The sequence below is a fragment of the Mustela nigripes genome, chromosome 4 (genome assembly GCF_022355385.1).
Source record: "Mustela nigripes isolate SB6536 chromosome 4, MUSNIG.SB6536, whole genome shotgun sequence".
In the NCBI taxonomy this organism is placed as follows: domain Eukaryota; kingdom Metazoa; phylum Chordata; class Mammalia; order Carnivora; family Mustelidae; genus Mustela; species Mustela nigripes.
Window position 1 is genome coordinate 176,796,327 of NC_081560.1, and position 19,393 is coordinate 176,815,719.

The window sequence follows — 19,393 nt, forward strand, 5'->3', positions numbered from 1 at the left end:
GCTCAGATGATAATCTCCTAGTCCTGGGATGGAGCCCCAGGAGCCCCACGTCTGGCTCCTGGCTCAGCGGAGAGCCTGCTTCTCTCTCTCCCTCTGCCCCTCCACCCCTGTGCTCGCTGTCTCCGTCTCAAATGAATAAATAAAATCTTCATTAAAAAAAAAAAAGATATTATTTATTTATTTGCCAGACAAAGAAAGAGAGCACAAGTGGGGGGAGCAGCCCACAGAGGGAAAGAAAGAAGCAGGCTCTCTGCTGCGCCACCGGCCCAATGCGGCTCCACGCAGAGCTGGGGCTGGATCCCAGGACCCTGGCAGATGCTCAACCCACGGAGCCACCCAGGCGCCCCTTTCTCTCCTTCTCTTAAAGAGATCATGTGAATGTCAGAACAGTAACTGCAGACAGACAGTGTCTACCACATTTAAAACACTGCCTATGATGCAGACATCAGGAGCTGTCCGCTGAGGGGAGCGCACGAGGAGTTAATGAGAGATGGGAAACGGAATGAACGGGATCCGAGGAGAATGTTCAAGGTACCCCCAAGTAGAGTCTGGAAAAGGGAAGGAGCAGACCATCAGAGGACATGGTGTGGAAGAACGGAGTTATGTGTATTGGGAGAGATGACTCTGGAATACAAAATAGGAAGGTCAGGAGTCAGCAGGGGATGATAGACAACAATGAGCTGAGAAGGGATTGGGGCTTATCTATAAATATATGCACACATGTGCAGTATTATACTGGAAAATGGCTAACCACTGGCCTTCCTGGGGTGGGGGTGGGGGGAGCCTTGATTTGTAGTATTTGCGGCTCATGTGGCATAAATTCTCCTACAGTGACTAGTTTCAAGCTATCGACGTGAAGGCATTGAAGGCAGAGCCAGGAAGAGGTGTGCACGGCCGGGCCCTGCAAGGTGGAAGGTAAGGAAGGCGACATGACGAGGCCCAAGGAAACTCACGATCCTGAGTGCCTCAGCGATGAGGGGTAACAAAGTCTGAAGAGCGGCTCGAGTGCAGTGATGGCTGAGGTCTTGAAGCCAGAGAGTGCTCACAGACATTAGAAGGACCCCTCCAGCTAGGAGGGTGACCGTGGAGACAGTTGTGGAGGCTGGAGCTTATGATCTAGGTCCTGAAGCCATAGAGGGCAGTGTGACATTGTGCTCAAGGTCAGTGAATGTCAGAGGGAGATGTCGGGATGTTCTGCGCCATCGTCCATCGCAAGTTGCTGAGCATCTTCTACGGGCATGATGCTGGATGGACTCTCAAGACGTGTAAGACAGCGTTTCTATCCATTTAGTAGGAGACGAGGCCTGGACATAGGACATACAGTGTCATGTGACTGATACAGGTTAGGGATGCTATGGATTAAAAACTGAGGCTCTTAATATTCATAATAGGTACCACCTATCTGAGCCCTTAGCACTGTGTTAGGTACCTTACCTGCATTCCTTTTAACCTTCAGAACAGCATCCCATTTAACAGAGGAGGAAATGGAATCAGAAATTTTAAATAACTTACCCAGATTCACACATCTGGCAAGTGGCAGAGTTAAGCTTGAATCCCACACCTTTCTAATGCCAAAAAGCCTGTCCCCCCGCCGCTGCGCATCCCAGCCCCTCCCCCTTAAAGACAGGGCTCTGATGGACATGAAGGAGAGTGTAATAGGAGATTTGGAGTTTCTTTTTAAAAAATTACTCAGCTTGCATATTCCTAAAGAGTCAATTCATGTTAAGAAATAATTTCCCTTGTGCTCGCATGTGACATGTATTTTTAGGATCTGCTGTTAGCAAGTGTATTTTTGTGTGATTGAGTGGGAGAGTGGCAAAGTTTTTGCAGAGCTGTTTAAACCAGAATGCAGGGGGCACAGCAGAGACTTTAAAATCTCTGTCATCTAACGTCTTGGAAAAACCACAAAGAGACGTGTTCTCAATTTATTATTCTGTGTACATCCCCAGATGAATGACTAGTTAAAGGTATTGTTAAAGCATTTTAAATGACCCACTTCCAGCAGCGAACAGAATCACTTGCTGTGCCAAGCCAACTGGCGTTTCTGAGATTATAAAACCACAAAGTGAGGAAAACGTTAAAACTGCTAAAGTAAAAATGATACACAATAATGGAGAAGGATAAAAACCGAGCTTTATTGTCTGCGTAGGCAGATGGCTGACCACTAGGTGGGCCTCGGTGTAATGTCCAGGGTAATTGGCTGCTGGGGTGTTTCTGGCGAGGAAGCTTCAGACTTCAGCTCCGTACACAAAATCCTGGCGCATTCTTCCCTGTGCCCTGCTCTCTGCCTTCTCCTCACGACTAGATCTGACACTTGATCCAAGCAGGCAACTGCAAGCAGAAAGTTACCTTTATCTTCAAATGCTTTTCTGAAAATAATGACATGAAAAGTAATTAAGGACCGGATTTCCTCTCCGCCATTCTCTTCTGCATGTACAATTATCCGCAGATATAAAATTGCCTGCTTTGATAATTATACCCTCCAAATGAGGGGCAAGTGGCTAATTATGCCCACATGTGGCCGATTGCACTCTCCATTAGCCAATTATGTGCACGATTATTTGTGCACATAAATAATTGTTCTCATGGAAAATCGCCATCCTCCTGTCAAGTGCTCCTGCTTTGAGGGGCGGATGGAGTGATTGTCACGCTGGAAATGTTCTTGTTGGGAGTGAAAGAGTATCCGATACCAGGAAACGCACCAGTGACCAGAGCTTGCTGGTGGGCACTGAAGCAAATGGCAGTAGCGGTCCAGGAGAGCGGGAAGGACTCCTGGACTGCGGGACAGACTGGGGGACGGAAGGGAGAGTCTGGGGGTGAGGAAGGTGCTTCCGAGGTTGGCGGAGCTGCTCAGGTGTGGTGACCTTGAGCAGGTTCATTAACCTTCCCTCGGTTCTACTGGTTCTGCACACACAATGAGAATGATAAGAATGCCCAAGTCCCAGCTCTATTGTGGGATGGATCCGACAATTCAGGAGGGTTTGTCGTCTACTTCGGATAAAAGCACCACGTGACAGGAGGCATCAGGATGTGAGGCAACACATTTCCACCTGCCAAGGAGGGGTAATGACCCTCCTTAGCAAAGCAGGACCTTTGCTAAGGGAAAGGAGGTGTGATAAGAACAGGAAGCTTGATTCCCCAGGGCACTGATGAGACACCAGAGAATGACATGCAGAATTCATTCATTCATTTGTTCATTCATTCCTTCATTCATTCACCTCTTCAACAGACAAGAGTCAGCCTTTCACCTGGAGCTTCTCTGATGAGTAATGAGGGGAACTTTTACTTCACGCCCAAGAAATCTGGCGTGGGTTTTCACAGTTTGAATGACAGACAAACTCAGTGCCAGTGAATGTTGTGAGGTAGGGTCCCTTTTAACAACCCAGGAACTGTGGTTTTGATGCCAATACTAACAAGTAGTAGATGTCGCAGTGTCAGGGGTAAGGCCAAGAGGCAAGATTGCAGCTCTGCTACCTGCCTGTGCTCCCATCTTCTCTTTCACACATGATAGAAGGAAGTATTCTGCCTCATGGGGGGAAGGAAGAAGATTCACAGAGGCAAATAGGCTAAGTTAGTTTTGAAAGAAGAGGTGTTTGCCATATGGGTGCGGCACGGGGGGATATGGTCGTATTATACAAAACCGAGGCATAAAATAGCCTGTCTAGAGTTAAATGTGTGGACTCTGGACCAGACTCTGCCTGGGTTTGAGTCCTGGCTGTGTGATATTAAGCAAGTTACTTAGCCTCTCTGCATTTCTGTCCATTCTTATAAAATGGGGATTCTAATAGACTTGTGCCATACAGTTTTGTAAGGGTCCAATTAGTATGTATGTAAATAGAGGTATTTAGAACAATGACTAACATAGAGGAAGCACTGTCTGCCATTACTTTAATTACTAGACTAAAAATAAACCAAAAATCTCATCTAAGAAAAGTAATACTAGTGGTTCTCAATCTTCAGTATATCTAAAACTCACATATGTGACTTAGCAAATAAAGCAGACTCCTGGATTCCCGCCTCAGAGATGCTCCCTCACTAGGCTGGGCTTGAGTCCTGGCGTCTTCACTTCAAATAAGCCTCTCCCCAGTCCTGCCCCAAGTGATTCCGGTGCAGGTGACCTGCGGACCAGGCTTTGAGAAATAGAATCACACAGAAGTGGCCCCTCACCACAGCCCATTCCTTACCTGGGGGATTTCTGCTAACAAAAGCCTCTGCGGGAACGGGCAGCGGGAGCCCAGAGAGGCAAGTGCGGGTCCCCTCTGAGGCAGCAGCGTGTGTGCTGCATGGTCCCATGGGCCCACTAGCAGCTGCCTTCTGTAACTCTTCTGTAAACTCAGCAGACGGGATTTTTTTTTTAAATTAATATTTTTATGATGAGACAAATCTTGTGTCTCTTAATTCTGTAAATGAGGAAACTAAAGTGTAAACATCTGCACTTAGGAGAACGAGTTTCCAAAGCCAGAGGCTCCCGGCTCCAGGTGATCCCCAGCAGTGGGAACGCAGGTGGACTTGCCCAGAGTGCAAAATACGGGACCTGTGGCTGCAGGTGCCACAATGGCCAGAAAGAACCGGTTCTGCCTATGGTGCATGCATGCTTAAGGTAAGCGCTTCTTCACAATGCTGGTTTTGAAAGCTCGGCTTCCTTAAATAGGAACATTCTAATGGTAGCAAAAATGAAAACATCTTCTGGATTGAAAAGGGACCCATGGCATAACAGTTATCACACACCCCTCTCCCTGGGTGATGAGTGGCTGCCTGGCTGGCCTCCAACCCCAGGGTCCAGATGCTGAAGCAATTATAGACAAGATTGCAGGCCTACCGGACACTTCTCAGAAATAGGTTGTTGACATAAAAAGAAATATTGATTCATGAAAATAAAAATGTTATGCTTAAATACTACCCCCCCAAAAAAGAAATTTGCTTTCTGCATATCTACATATTGAACCTTCATGAAGACACGTTCCCCTAAAAACCCACTAGTGTCGGAATGTGTGTTGTCCTTTGTGATGTATGCACACAGATCTCGTAGACCCGGTCAGGAACTGCGGAGAGTGAAGGTCATCCGCTCCCTGTCTAAAGCCCGAGCAGCTCTGCGTCACAGCCCTAAGCACAGCCTCTCCCCTCTGCTGGAGGGCGGGTTCAGCGGCCAGCTGTGCTCAGCCCTGCTCTAGCAGACAGTTCCATCCTTGGCTTCCATATGAGACCATCAGGGGCGTGCTTATCTGGAAAGAGCCAGTCAGGCCGGAGGGAGGGATTGAATCTAACAAGACGACGTGTGATAAGGATAATCCTGAAGCTGAACTCCAGACTGGAGGAATGGAGCAGCACATTTTTGAGAACAGCGGAGATGAGCTTTGGTGGTTGGGCACTTCGTCTGCCAGAGCAGCCGTTCCATCTGGATGGCTCGAACTGCTGGAAAGTTCTTCTCCACATGGTGCCCATGTAGCTTCAGTCCATTCTTGCCGTGGTGCTTGCTTGCCCCGGCTTGCTCACCCTGGCTTCCCCTATCTCTCCCTTATGTGTTCCCCTTCTGGCTTACCCCCCTCCTCCTGACTAACGAGTGCCAGTCACCCTGGGGCGTTTTTTGGGGTCCTTAATGGACTAAACCCATTCCTGCATCCAAGTCCCTACCCCTGCTGTCCTACCTCTTGGCCAAGCTGCCTCCTTCCCGTCCTTCAGGACTCGGCTCCGAAGGCTCCTTGCGCAGCGTCGGCTTCCTCCCCCTGTTCCTCTCACTCTCTGTACCCTGTTAACTCCCTTCTAGCGCTCAACAACATTTATACTTATTTAAAAATAGAGCTATTTGTACACTCTCTCTCCTGTCCCCCTCCTTCATTGGAGTCTTCATAAGCCAAGCCTTAAAACCCAGTTGATAGATAGATATCAGACAATTATATATCATTTTCAGTCCATTCTGAGTTGATAAATATATTTTAATGTATTAGGCATGAAGAGAGCAAAGATATTTGTTCTCCTGTTCTTACGTAGGGATGTATCTAAAAAAGATTTAAAGTAGGGGTGCCTGGGTGGCTGAGTGGGTTAAAGCCTCTGCCTTCGGCTCAGGTTATGGTCCCAGGGTCCTGGGATAGAGCCCGGCATCGGGGCATCGGGCTCTCTGCTTGGCAGGAAGCCTGCTTCCTCCTCTCTTTCTCTCTGCCTGCCTCTCTGCCGACTTGTGATCTCTGTCAAATAAATAAATAAAATCTTAAAAAAAAAAAAGATTTAAAGTAGACATTTTGGGGGCCCAATAAGTGTGGTGATGAGATGATCTTCTGCTCCTAAATACTCAGCTCTTCCAGCTCACTGACCCTGCATGGGCGTGTCAGGCCTCGGGTCCCCTTCAGACCGTGTGGTCTCTGGAGCTGTGGCTCTCCAGGGCTGGCAGGCAGAATTCTGGTTGCACAGGACTGGGTCAATTCTGACCTGGTCTTCAGGCCAGAGCTGTCAGGAGCCGAGGAGGTGGTAGCTGCTGCTGTGAACGCTTTTCCCCGAGTCTGCCAAATGGCCATCAGACAGTGTTAACGACTTTTGATTTAGGTTTGAACAGAGCAGTCCCTTGGGCCATTTACTGTGCTGTATCATCCTCTCTGGAAAGTGCTCTCTAAGTAACTGCCCAGCAGACTGAGGAAATAAAATGCTCACAGACGGGGGAAAAACCACACACACAGAGAGGCCGACTTCTCATAACACGGTGTTTAGGTCTAGAACTGGATCGTGAAAGGGTGCTTAAATTTTCTGTGTTCATTGCATAGAACACGCATTTATCCCTCCTTTCCCCTCACAGCTGCCTGCTTCTGTCTCTCTGCCACACACACACACACACACACACACACACACACACACACACTCTGAGTCATTGCCAAGAGTAATAGAGTTGCTTCTTTACCTTTTGGAAAGAAACCTCATTCTGATGAGGACGCTGCTGACTAGCCTGGCTCTTAATTGCAGAGACAATGCTTTATGCCATTATCTCTGCACAGCTGAAGGGCCTGGTGGAATCCGTCCTCTAAATGAAATAAAGTAGAGAGATTCCTGCCAAGGGTTGGCAAAACTGCAGTCTTCTCCCCCACGCTCACAGCTTCTGAGAGAGAGAGAGCAAGAGGAGGGCAACAAGCATGTAGGGGCAGGACCCCCTGAAGGGAAGATGAGGGCAGAAGTGTTCGTGGACGTCAGGCTGGCTGACAGAAAGGACATACCCCTGAGTAACTGCTTTACCCCTTCGGTACCTGCTCTGAAATACTCGGCAGAAGTTCACAAAGCACCCGACTGAAGTCTCTACTGCGGGGACCAGAGGACCCCCTTAAGGCTGAGACCTTTATTCCCACACAGACTTTGGAGAATGTACCCTGCACAGTGGTCCATATTCTTGCTCTGACAATGCCAGAGTCAAGGACTACAGGTCATGGCCCTCCACCCGGGATGACGGCGGAAGGGGACATCTCCTGAGGGTTCACCGTGTGCCAAGGGCTGATCGAAGTGCTGTACTGTACCGTCACATCTAGTCCTCACAGTTACCGGAAGGGTGTGGGTATGGAGCAAAAGCCAGTAGGGGCGTCCAGGAATAGCTACCCTCCTTGGGCCCCTATAAACATAGTAATTGTGTTTTCTTCCCCAAATCCTATGTATTACTTCTGTTGCTGAGATATTCACTGTAGAAAAAAGATGTAATAGTAATCATGTGAAAGGGTGCTGGGCAAGACAGCATCCAGCCTCAGTACTCACTGGAGGCTGAACCTGAAACTCTAGCTTCTCGATCGTCCCACCATGAAGATCACTTGGTTCAAAGACAAGCCGGTAGATGGTCACTCTTCATTACATAAATGAGCAGCCTTCAAGAGAAGCGTGAAGAGATCTTTGTATTTCCCGAGATTCAAAAATCTGTCTCACTCTTTGGGTGGCAGGTCGTCCAGCTAAAGTGGGAGCCGGTACCTCTGGTTCTGTAAAGTGGCAGACCCTGAAATGAGAGACACACTTGGAGCCCATATGCCCCTGGCTCTGTGCAGGGACTGCCAGAGCTAATCACGAACAGTTGTAACTTTGGAACAAGTGCAGCAACTCCTTGGCTAAGGTTGGCCCTGACAAAGAGGGTTGTCATCCTATAAAAACCCATTGCATGTGTGCATTGGACTAGTAAAAAAGCATCATGAAAGGGACTGTAACATCTTGTGGAAATGGTCTAAGTAGCCTCTGTTTCCATTTGGTGTTAGAAGAAAATGGACCCATCTTTGTGCTCAGCAAAGCCTTGGGAGAAGGAAACCTTACAGAGGAATATACTGTAGTTTCTGCGGCGTTAATGACAGAGAGAGGAAGGGCGAGTGCTGCTGTAGGCAGTCATTCAGGAACCTGGCTGACAGCACATCTGCCATTTTTAACATTTTGTTTCCAAGGTTATTCCCATCACTGAAGTCTCTATTGCAGCCCATGAAAGAGGATGGCTTGGAGGAGCACAGATGGGAATTTTTATGCTCCAGACTTGAAATGTGCATATACCATTTCTGATCATACCCATAGAATGGGGGCTGAGAAATAGAGCCCCAGGAAGCAGATTTTGTGGACAGCTAGCAATTTCTGCCACCTACGACAAGGGGGATCTAAAGCTACTCATTAGAAAAATATAATATAATATAAATATATAGTATATTTATATTATAAATATATAATTATAAATTTATAAATAAATAAAATTTATAAATATAAATATATATCAAATAATATTATATTCATATATAATATAATATAAAAATGGTGATAGCTAACATTTATTCAAAACTGACTATACACCAGCTGGCACTCTAAGAGTTTTCATGGATCAACCCGTTTAACCCTGACAGTGGCCCTGTGAAGTCAGTGCTGATATTATCCCCATTTTATAGATTAAGAAAATGAAGTCTGGAGGGGCTTGAGTAGAGAAGTGGTCATATTTGTGCCCTTGGGCTTTGAGCAGTTCCTGGAAGTATCACCTGGAATCTGATGTGAGAAATGCTCAGACAGGCTGGGAACAAGGAGTAGAAGGGCACTGAGACTCGGGCTCAGTTGGGGATGGGTGGATGAGTGGGTTAGGCTTGAAGTTGGATAGAGAAGCTGATGCTTGACAATTTTGCGGAACCTTGAAGGGTGAGAGGGACTTTACTGGACAAACTGATGGGTCCGGCAGGCAGGAGGCAGAGGAAACCATACCCCCCACCACAGAGACACTGGAGAAACTATAGCATGTTTCTGGTGTTAAGGGATAATTCTTTGAAAGGTGAAGTCAAGCCCTCATGCAGATATGAAATGAACACATGTCAAATATTTTATTTGATTTTTAATTAATGAGGAAACCGGAAAGATGTTACAACCGGCTCCAAGGAGAATTCAGAGAGCCACACAGTGGGCAGTGAGGAGTGCTGAAGTGAGCTTTCAAGCAGATGCAAAAGGGGTTTATCCACAGAGCAAGAATCAGCTGTTTTCCACTAGACATGATTCAGGTGCATTTCCATGCATCATTATCAATTTTATGGAACAGGCAGAGTTGTAAAATAGCTCAATGCCAACGAGAGGCACGACTAGCCCAAAGGGGTATGCTAGACAAGATGCCCCCAATTTTTTTTAACCTCATTTCAAAGACTTTCACAGATTTTTTTCTGATAAGGAGTATCAGCGATTCCTTGTGGCAGGAGGTAAGACTGGAAAGACAGCGGAGCCCAGTTTTAAGAGGTAACAAAAGTCCTCCAAAGGCATATGGACAATAACCTACAGGTCCTCTATCCTACACTATTAATAGAGACTGTAATAGAGACACCTGTCGAGTTTGTCCTCGTACACTTCTCAGGCCCAGCTCCTAAAGGGTCTGAGACACTGGATTTCAGGTGGATCCTGATAATGTGCAGTTGTGTGAAGAGGCCCCCGGGTCATTGTAACACACTTCGCGAAAAATTCGTGGAACTAGTAGAGAACCATCGAAGGTTTTTAAGCATGGAAGGTTTTTAACCTGAAGACATCTATGTTGCAGCAGAGGAAAGCTGATTAGGAGGGAGAGAAGCTCGATGCTCTTTAAAGACTGCAAAGCAATAGCGAGAACAATTCACATTTGAGGGCTGATGGGGGCCCCCGAGTATGTGAGGCACATGGCATGTTGTAGACAGGAGAGCGGCCTGAACTAATTCAGTGTCAAGGGGAGGAGAAGAGGGGGCAGAGTTGAGAGTGATTTTCACTGCAGCCTGAGAACTCCGCCTCCTCCCAAATTCAGACCCAGGGCTGCGCCCATGAACGTGTGTCCAGCCTCTTCCTGAGCCTGTAGGGATGGGCTTGGGCACCTGATAAATAGGGACACTTCCCACCAATGTAAAGCCTAGACTTTGGAAATCTCTGGATGTGATTCATGCTTTCTCATAACGATGGAGATCTGAACCATAAAAAGAATCCAAGTTCCTCAAGTCATAAAGGCGCTCATCATTTGGAAGGGGTAAAACACTGTCACTATTTTCAGTCATCCGTGAAATGAACATTCTGGGAAGATACAGTGAGTTGATGCACCACCCTTGAGCAGGGGACAAAATGAATGCTCACCGGGGATACTTGGTATTTTAAGAGGATGGCAAAGGGAAGAATAGTGGGGGTGGGGCAAAAACTGAGAGAGATCATTAAATTATAATCTTAATTGAGTAAGCATTCATGGGGCCCTGTTATTTGAATGGCCTCCCAACTGTTCATGTACAAATATGATACATTGAACCAAAGCTATTTTAATAAAACATCCATTTTCAGAAGTTGTAATAGGTTCTCCCAGGTCAGATTTGGTAAGCTAGAAAGAATAAATGCCAACTCATATTTTTCTGTGATAATGAAAATAAAGAGAAATGAGTGGTTCAAACCAATAGTTTAATTTTAGACAAGAGTTTGACTCCTCTCCTGTCCTTTCCCTGGAGCTGTTACCAAGTAACCAAGCCGATTGGCTCGAATCTCCCTGTTCGGCATTCACACTTATGCTGACCCTCTGTGCAGACAGTCTTCATCTGTTAAATGAATCAGTGGTTGTATAACTGGGGCTATCCTGAGTGGGATTCCTGAGGTCTACGTCCTGATTCTCTTTTGCCCGCTAAGTCTGTGAATGACCTTCAGCAAGACGCCTAAGGTCTGCGTAGAATTGCAGGCTTGTCATCTCAAAGATGGAGTTGATAACCCCATCTCTCTTGAGCCCACACTGAGAAAAAGATTACATGACTGCAGTTATTGGAGAGTCTCATGCAAAGATGTCTTATAAATATTATAATTAATGTTATCATTAAGTATTGCCTTAGTGCAGCTCTCCCAAGTATAAATATCAGCAGAGTAAGAAGTCAGTTTTCCCTGAAGCAAAACTGAAATTTGAAAATGCAAGTTGGAGGAACCTACTTTGCCATGGATGATTCCAGAAGTTCTGCAACACATGCATGATTTTTTTCCTACATGGACTATTGATGACGAATTTTGACTTAAAATTTCTTATTTCTAGGACTGTCCAGAGACTTAATAATAAAGCCCCATGGGAGGTTTCTAAAATATTTTCATACAATAGTTTTCATGACCATTAAATTTTCCATATAATATCAGTCTATATACAAGCTCAGAACCACTATGTGTTTGTCAATTGATTAGAAGAAAATATACATTAATTGTTATAAATGAGAACATTGACTTATTATATGTAATAAACATTTATAAATATATACACAGTGTCATCCTTTGGCTAGTTTAGAGGTTAGAAGAAACTGTTGCAGTGTATTGCAGTGGACAGAGGACAGGACCAGGAGTTGGGACACCTGGGTTCCTAGGAAGCACTTAATAGGGCTGCATGGTACAGCTTAGAGCTATTCCAACAGTGGACCAGCCTGGCATCATGGGTACCTACCCAAGGTCTTGTTAGAAATACAAATTCTTAGCTTTGACCCTCAATTTACTGAATCAGAATCCTTGAGTATGGGCCATAAAATCTGTATTTTAGCAGATTCTGGTGAGACTCTGATGTAGTAGAGTTTGAGAAGTACTATGTAGTTGATCCTGACTTAGACGTACCAGAAATATGATCTTGAATATGTTACATCATATCACTGAGTTCAATTTTCTCATAGTTAAAATCTGCACAATAATGTCTACATTGCAAGTTTGCTTAGAGGATTAAACAAGATGTTGACATCTGGTCTAAGGCTGACATCAAATAAATGGTAGTTTTCTTGCTTCTCTGCTCTTCTGTAGACTAGTTGGTTAAGTGTGAGCAACTGTGAACATGAAGCTGTTCCCTATTTAGTTTCTTTATTTGTAAAAAGAAGGAGACATCGTTGTACTCAGTTCACGAGATAGTTACCAAAATCGGTTGAAATTATGTGTGTGACAGCTTTTTGCACACTTTAAAAGGATTAGACACATCTAAGAGATTAATGGGCTTGGGTTGCTGATTTTTAAGCTCAAGTGGGTAATAAGATTGACGCTGTTCTGCATCCACATAGAAACTCTAGAGAATATGCACATTTGAAACAGAGATGTCATCCCGGGAAGGTGACCTGTTCACCCAAACGAGTCCACACAGATTGGTCTTCTGGTGGTATGCTGGAGTCAACCTGTCCCACCTCATCAGGGCCAATTGATAAACCTCCAGGAATTTTTGTAAATTGGTTGTTTAAGTTAGCTATTATTTAAAATTAAGTTATATAAATTAACTTACAATGATATTAAATAAATTAAAAACAAAGAATAATTACTCTACATTCTCCCCTTCATAATTATTTTACTACCTACACCTTGAGACTATTTACATTGCTTGCATACATATGGCAGTAGTACTTCGTAATGGCATGCTATCTCCTCACTCCACAGAAACGGACATTGGGCCAGTAGCTTGAAACTGGCCATGGTGGATGAATATTTGCATCATGGAGATAGGCCAGTGCTACAGATCCAGGCTTTTTTTTTTTTTTTTTACCACTGGTCTTACCTTTGTTAATTTACTGCAGTTCAAGTTCTGACTCCAGCCTTAGAAACCGAGATTTGCCAGCATGCTGAGAATAGAACCATTTTATGGGAAGGACTCATTACCCAGGCTCACAGACTGATATATATACAATCAGAATATCCATTTATTAAGTCACAGCAAGGAGAGTTGCCATAGGACATACCCCAGGGAAGGCAAAAGGAGCTACTTACACATTTTGAATATTTAATGACATTAGGCCAAAATGACATAGACCATTTTTCTCCACAACAGGGACACCAGTTGACTTAAGGGAGGGACAAGCTAAGTGCTTGGGCAGGGTCATCCGCTCCTTTAGACCTTATGTGGGACTGTCCACTTTGCCCAGGGACTCTCCTTTCTTGACATGATTATAGGCAAGTTCACCTTGCCTTTCTGCCCCCACTGATGAGCTTATTCTTTCTTAACACATGGCAATGACTCCAATCAGGTCATAGTCAAAAATGGACGCTGTTCTTCATCTTCAAGGCACTGTCTTCCAAAGACAAGTTCTGGGACCATATGCATCAGGATCATTTGAATGTGTCTTAAAAATGCAGATACCCAGGCCTTCCCTACATCTGTTACATCAGAGTTTCTGCCAGTGGGGCCCAGGAATCTGTATTTTCAACAAGCTACTAGGTGATTTCTATCCACACTGCAGGCGTGACAACCAGTCCTAGAAGTTTCTTTGCACATTTCCATTCAATACATGAAGCTGTTCATTTCTGAATTTTACTCCCAAGACACCTGTAGCCTCAAGTTCCTGAGGGCACCACATCGCAGTCCCCCATACTGCTCCTACCACCTCTGTCACGAGAGACACAGCACCAGACAGTGTGGCTGTATTAGTACAAAACTCAGTTCTAATCCTGACTGCGGGCCAGTAGCCACCTTTTCAGTCCCTTTCATTAAGGGCCTACCCCCCCTTGATGGCAGAGCTAGAGATGCAGGAATGCAATTTGTTCTATGTGAAATCTTAAGTGTACACAGAAGGAGGTGCATGGGTTTTGGTACCGTCTCTAAGCAGCAGAAGGAATGAACTTTGGTGAATAGGACATGACCAGAATCATTCTAGCTCAGTGCTTCTTGACCAGGAGTGAATCTGACTCCAGGCAACTGTGGCAATGTTTGGAGACATTTCTGGGTGCTGCAACTGGGGGTGGAGGTGGGTGATGGGGTGTTACTGGCATATAGTAAGTGGATGCCAGGGATGCTGTTAAACATCCTACAAAACGCAGAACAGTCTCCCCAACAAAAAATTATCCAGCCCCGGATGTCAATAGCTCTAAAGTTGAGAAACCCTGCTCAAGCTTCCTTTTCTCTTTCACATTCTAGTCATTTGTTTTCCTTTCAGCTTTAGGATTCATCCAACAGCCTCATGCCCCTGCAGTTTCTGGAGAATTTTTAAGGGCTGAATCATTTTAATGTCACAAGAAAAAAAATAAATTCCCAGGAAAGGATGGGTCATTTTGTTTAATGATGTTTTGCCTTTCACCCAGCAGGATCTCAATGAACATTTTTTTAATTAAATGGATGAATAAATTAAAACATTACTTTCACATGTGTTTGAATAACAGGAAGATGGCTTCATGTACATTTATAACTTGTTCTGGTATTTGTCTTGAGTGGGTCATAAATGCAGGCTATATGCTTTTCCCCTTTGAATGGATCCAATAATAATGCTCTTTAAAAAAGAAAGGAAAGTGGCTGTGATTTGCTGAGAGTGTAATGCTCATAAAAGCCAGCCCTGAATCCAACCCCCTAGATCTATTTACGGAATTCAAAGAATGTCGGAAAAGCATGTGGCTTCAAGGTTAATGTGTAAAATTCACAGAAACTTGAAAAATCACTATGACTAAAAAGAAGGTATGAGCACTCTGGATGCCTTTAAGTTAGAATGACGGCCAAAGCCAGTTAATGCTAAAAACAGCTAATTTAACAAGTTTTTACATTTGCCTCCCGCTCCACCTCACATTTAATCAATACGCCTTAAAGAGAAATAATGAAAAAGTGGGAGCTCTGAACCAGATCTGCGTGACTGCACAAACCCCATTCAAACACTGCGTTTTCTATCTGCAACTTGGGGGCGTCCATAGTTTACTAGTCAGGAAGCAATGCAAAGAGAGGAGGAGATGCACCCCAGAGCTGGATTTGGTTACAGAGCCTGACAACATCAGTGAGTGGTCTGGAATCTAGGGCAAGCAGGCAAAAGAAGTTCTAGATAAAGGAGCCTCATCATTGTCACACCCTAAAATCATAGACTCCTGGAAGTGTACAGACGGATGTGATTAGAAATTTAAAAATCCAGTCTTTCTAGTTTTCATCTGAGAAAACAGATGCCCAGAGAGGCTAAATAATTTGTTCAAGAACACGGAGCACAGACCACCCTAGAGTATAAGCCCCTTAGCAGAGCATCCCAAGCCTTTGACCTTTCCAGTCAGAATTAGGTAGTATTTTCCAGGGTCTCATGTCTGCCTCTGTCTAGCACATTTGCCCATCTGATGAGTTTGGGAGTTTTATTATCTGCCATCTACCATTATTCTACCATCATCTCCCCATTCCTCTTCACTTGGCTGTGCCTTGGACTCAGTACATGTTGGTTAAATCAAACTGGGTTGAGCCCAGGTTTGCTGATCAGTCTGGGGCACTGGGAATCAGGATAGCTTGTAATTTGTTTTACTTTTTTTTTTTTTTTTTTTGCTCATTCACTTTTTCCACATATAGACTTTCTACAAATGTTATTAACATCTGATACAAATGCTACATCTGGATTCTTGGGATTAGAGATCTCAGATATATCTTGGTAATCTCTACACATCACGTTGCTCTGAATTTTACTTTTTTAATTAATTAATTTGTGGGTTTTTAAAAAATTAATTAATTTGTGTTTTAAGTAATTTCTACCCCCAACATGGGGCTTGAACCCCAGATCCCGAAGATCAAGAGTTATGTGCTCTATGCCCTGAGCCAGCCAGATGTCCCTGTTTTGAATTTTAAAAAGTAATTGGGTGAGGGTGGGGGGTAGATAAGACCCTCAAATGTATTTTTGTTAATTTTACATTTTTTTCTTTTATTCTTTTAAGTAACTTTCTTCTTATTATATTTCCTGTTCATTATAGAAACCTGAGGAAATAGTAGATAAATAAATAAGATAAAGATTACCCATAATTGTACCATACATTTTTTTAAGCCCTAGGTAAACGCTAGGAATGCAGTGTAACATCAAAACATCAAAGTTTGCAGGAGCATAATTGACTTAAGAAATTATGCAGGCTGGACAGTTCTTGCTGGGGTAATTTTACAGATGACATTATTGAGAGAATAAGTGACTAGTCAATCTCACACAGCGAGGATGTGGCTTAGGAGGATATTGGAACCAAGATTTCTACTTTCCAAGGATAGTCAAGGGGAAGTGCTAAAAATCTGACAATATCCCTCTGGACAGACATTTATTCTATTACTACAATAAGCCACATGGTAAGTCATAAGGGGCATTTCATACTTCTAATCTGTCTCTACTGTATTTAGAATCTGATAATGCCACTATTAGAATTCATCTCTTTAAGAATAAAAGGAACCAAGGAACTAAAGAGAGGGTTGCACTAATCCATTAATTATATCCGTTAAGCTTCAGTTACAGCTAATAAGGAATATCACATGACCACGGTGCGTGCTTGTTCTGAACAATAAAGAACATGAGGAAAGATACGATTCAGGACCGAAATGTCCTTCAGCACTATGTAGGTAGTGGTGATGAAAGTCATTAAAAGAAAAATTGATTGAGGTATTTTAGTAAACAAAAGAACTCACTGCTTACCCTTCAGGAAGTGTATTGTTAAGATAGTGCCATTCAGCCTCTTGGAAGAAAATGTTTCTTCATGCTTTTCTCTTTAGCCTAATTCTTATCCTGTCACATTTCAGGCAAAAAGAAAAAAAAAAAGAAAAAAAAAGACAAGATTGAAAATGATGGCCCTATTTTATTTGCTTCAAAAGAAACAGGCTGTTGCATTGTGCTTGGAACAGTTTACTTTTGGCCTTGACGTAAGTGTGAAAGAAAGACCATGTAATTGACAAGGCTGTCTCTGGGGAGGCAGCAAATATAGTGTTAAGAAGATGAACAGGCGTGAAAACAATGACTGTTTGGTAAAAGTAAATAATTTCTGCAGCGACCATGTTCTCACCATACTTTCTTTGATACTGATTTGCTTAATAGGACAGTAACAGAACCGTAAGTAGCTTGTGGGCATTGTCTTTCTGATATTTTTTTTCTTTTGCATTCTTGAATTTATAATCACATTTGTATTACCTTTGGGTTACACCGAGGATCTGTAACTTTTATTAAAGTCTGGAGCATCCAATACCTGACATATATCTTCATTCTCTGAAATCTTAGGATTGAATTAGAACATTCTTGTGAACACTGGTATATTAAAACAGAATTTTTTGTCAACTGAAGACGTGAACACCAGACTGTCATACAGGCTTTAAAAAAGGTCTTGGAGGGGGTGGGGAGAGGAGGGGGGAACTCAGTTTTATAAATCTTAAGGAATTCACCCTTGGTAAGAGTATATAAGGGTAGAAGTGGGAAATCAGGAAGAGAGCATTTTTGGAGAGGGGTGTTGGTTTGCTATGAATGAATGCTGCCCCTCCCCCAGGGGAGATGGCCTAGGGGAGGCCTGTCTTTCCCTCAATGTCTGGTTGGAAAGGGCCCTCCACAAAACCACTTCAGGAGTCTGCTGTGGGAAAACTATTGCCCAGGAAGCGTAGTCCTCCAGACTCTGACTCTCAGCTAAAGGGGGAGAGACAGTTTGGCTGGCTGCTTCGATGGTGGAGTCAAGATTGCCCTTACTGGACAGCCTTGTGGGGGTCGCCTTAAGCCTTATCTGAGAGGTGCCCTGGAAGAAAAAACATGTAGCTACAGAGAAGATGGAGGTCGCTTCAGATGGAGCTGAAGGAGAAGTAAGTAACCAATCGGGACTCATTCACCCTGTGAAGAGAATGACACAGGAAAGATCCCCAGTGATGGGGGGCAGGGGTGTCTCTATGAATGACAACCCTCTGCCCCACATACACACCCCAAAGCAATCAGTTTTAAACACATGCCGAATCTTAGGAAATTCATATACTAAATCACCCCCAGAGTATCTGGCAAGTAAGAATTTTCTGCTCCCCTTACCTCTTCTTCCTCTTTGTGCTCTAACCCTTGCAGCCCCAGTAGGATGAGCAGGAGAGGAGCAGAACCCCTGGGCTGGAAATCAGACGGGAAGTCTGCCCTCCTGCAACTGCGGATTCTCCCTTGCCACTGGCCTGAGCTGGGGGAAGGAAGGAGGTGTTCCTTTTAAATCGAGAATAAAATGTTATTTCATTTAATGCTTTCATTTAGAATAAGCATTTATAGATTTATATATTGACTGGATGTCTTAATTATTAAACCAAGACTGTGTTTGGTAGCTTAAAGTGATAAGACATCTTTTTATTGCCAAAGAGCATCCATGAAAGTTGGGAGCCTGCCTGAGTGTTTGTGCAGTGACAGGGGAAGAATGAAGTCCTAGGGCAGATTTTATAAGTATAGCCGGAGCCCTTAAAGGCTTGTTTAATGTAGTGGTTCTGTACTAAGGTTTGTGCACCATAGCTTGTGCAGAGGGGAGAAAAAAGGGCTGTCTTATGTTTTTCCCATTCCTTTTTTAGAGGAGAGCTCAGCAAACATAAAAGCCCAATTCAAAACCCAATGGGTATATTTGCATATTCAAGTCTAAGACATATCATGTAAGAACTGAATTATGGCATTCATTATTTCAAGTGACAAGCTGTGGGGGTTTTTTCCCTTCTAATTTAACAAATTAATTTTCTTTGGAACCTTTTGGTTTGGATTTTAAGATTTTAAGCTTTCATCACGAAAAGATGACAGCCTTGAAGATTAAAGTGTGGTTCTTCCCAAGATGTTCTCAGCCCCGCCAAGGATTCTGTGCAGATTCAGGCTTCGTTCCTCTCCCATAACCTGTATTTCTTGATATTCTCTTTACGTTCTGAAAGACTTTTTTAAAAGAAAAATATCTGTGGTTGAAGGACATTTCAAACAATAGAGGATACAGTTTTAAATCAAAGGAAGTTTCATGATATGACTTTAGTAGCTCATTTGACTTACGGTGTATCCTTTCCTTATGAAAGTGTTAAAAAGCTCTGTACAGTAAGCCTGGCAGTCTTTCTACGAAACACAGGTTTGTTTCTTTTTTTTCCCCTGCCCTATAGAATGTATTTTTTTAAAACATGAATATCAACAGTTAGAAAATAGTACATTTTATATATGCATCTACTATATACATAATATGTATGTCTATGTATTTTTTACTTCCTTTTCCAAGTCCTCAAAAACCTATAATCATGAATATTTTCTCTCCTCAGTATTTTTCCCCTCCCAGAAACTTT

At 43.6% G+C, this 19,393-nt stretch overlaps 1 long non-coding RNA gene across 1 annotated transcript; it reads left to right on the plus strand.

The window, feature by feature from the left end:
• The first annotated feature begins 231 nt into the window (after positions 1 to 231).
• Positions 232 to 17,042, plus strand: LOC132015403 (uncharacterized). The gene is made up of 4 exons (XR_009403664.1): positions 232 to 531; positions 832 to 915; positions 4,441 to 4,600; positions 16,889 to 17,042. It is a non-coding gene; the product is annotated as an uncharacterized LOC132015403 (long non-coding RNA).
• Positions 17,043 to 19,393: the final 2,351 nt, after the last annotated feature.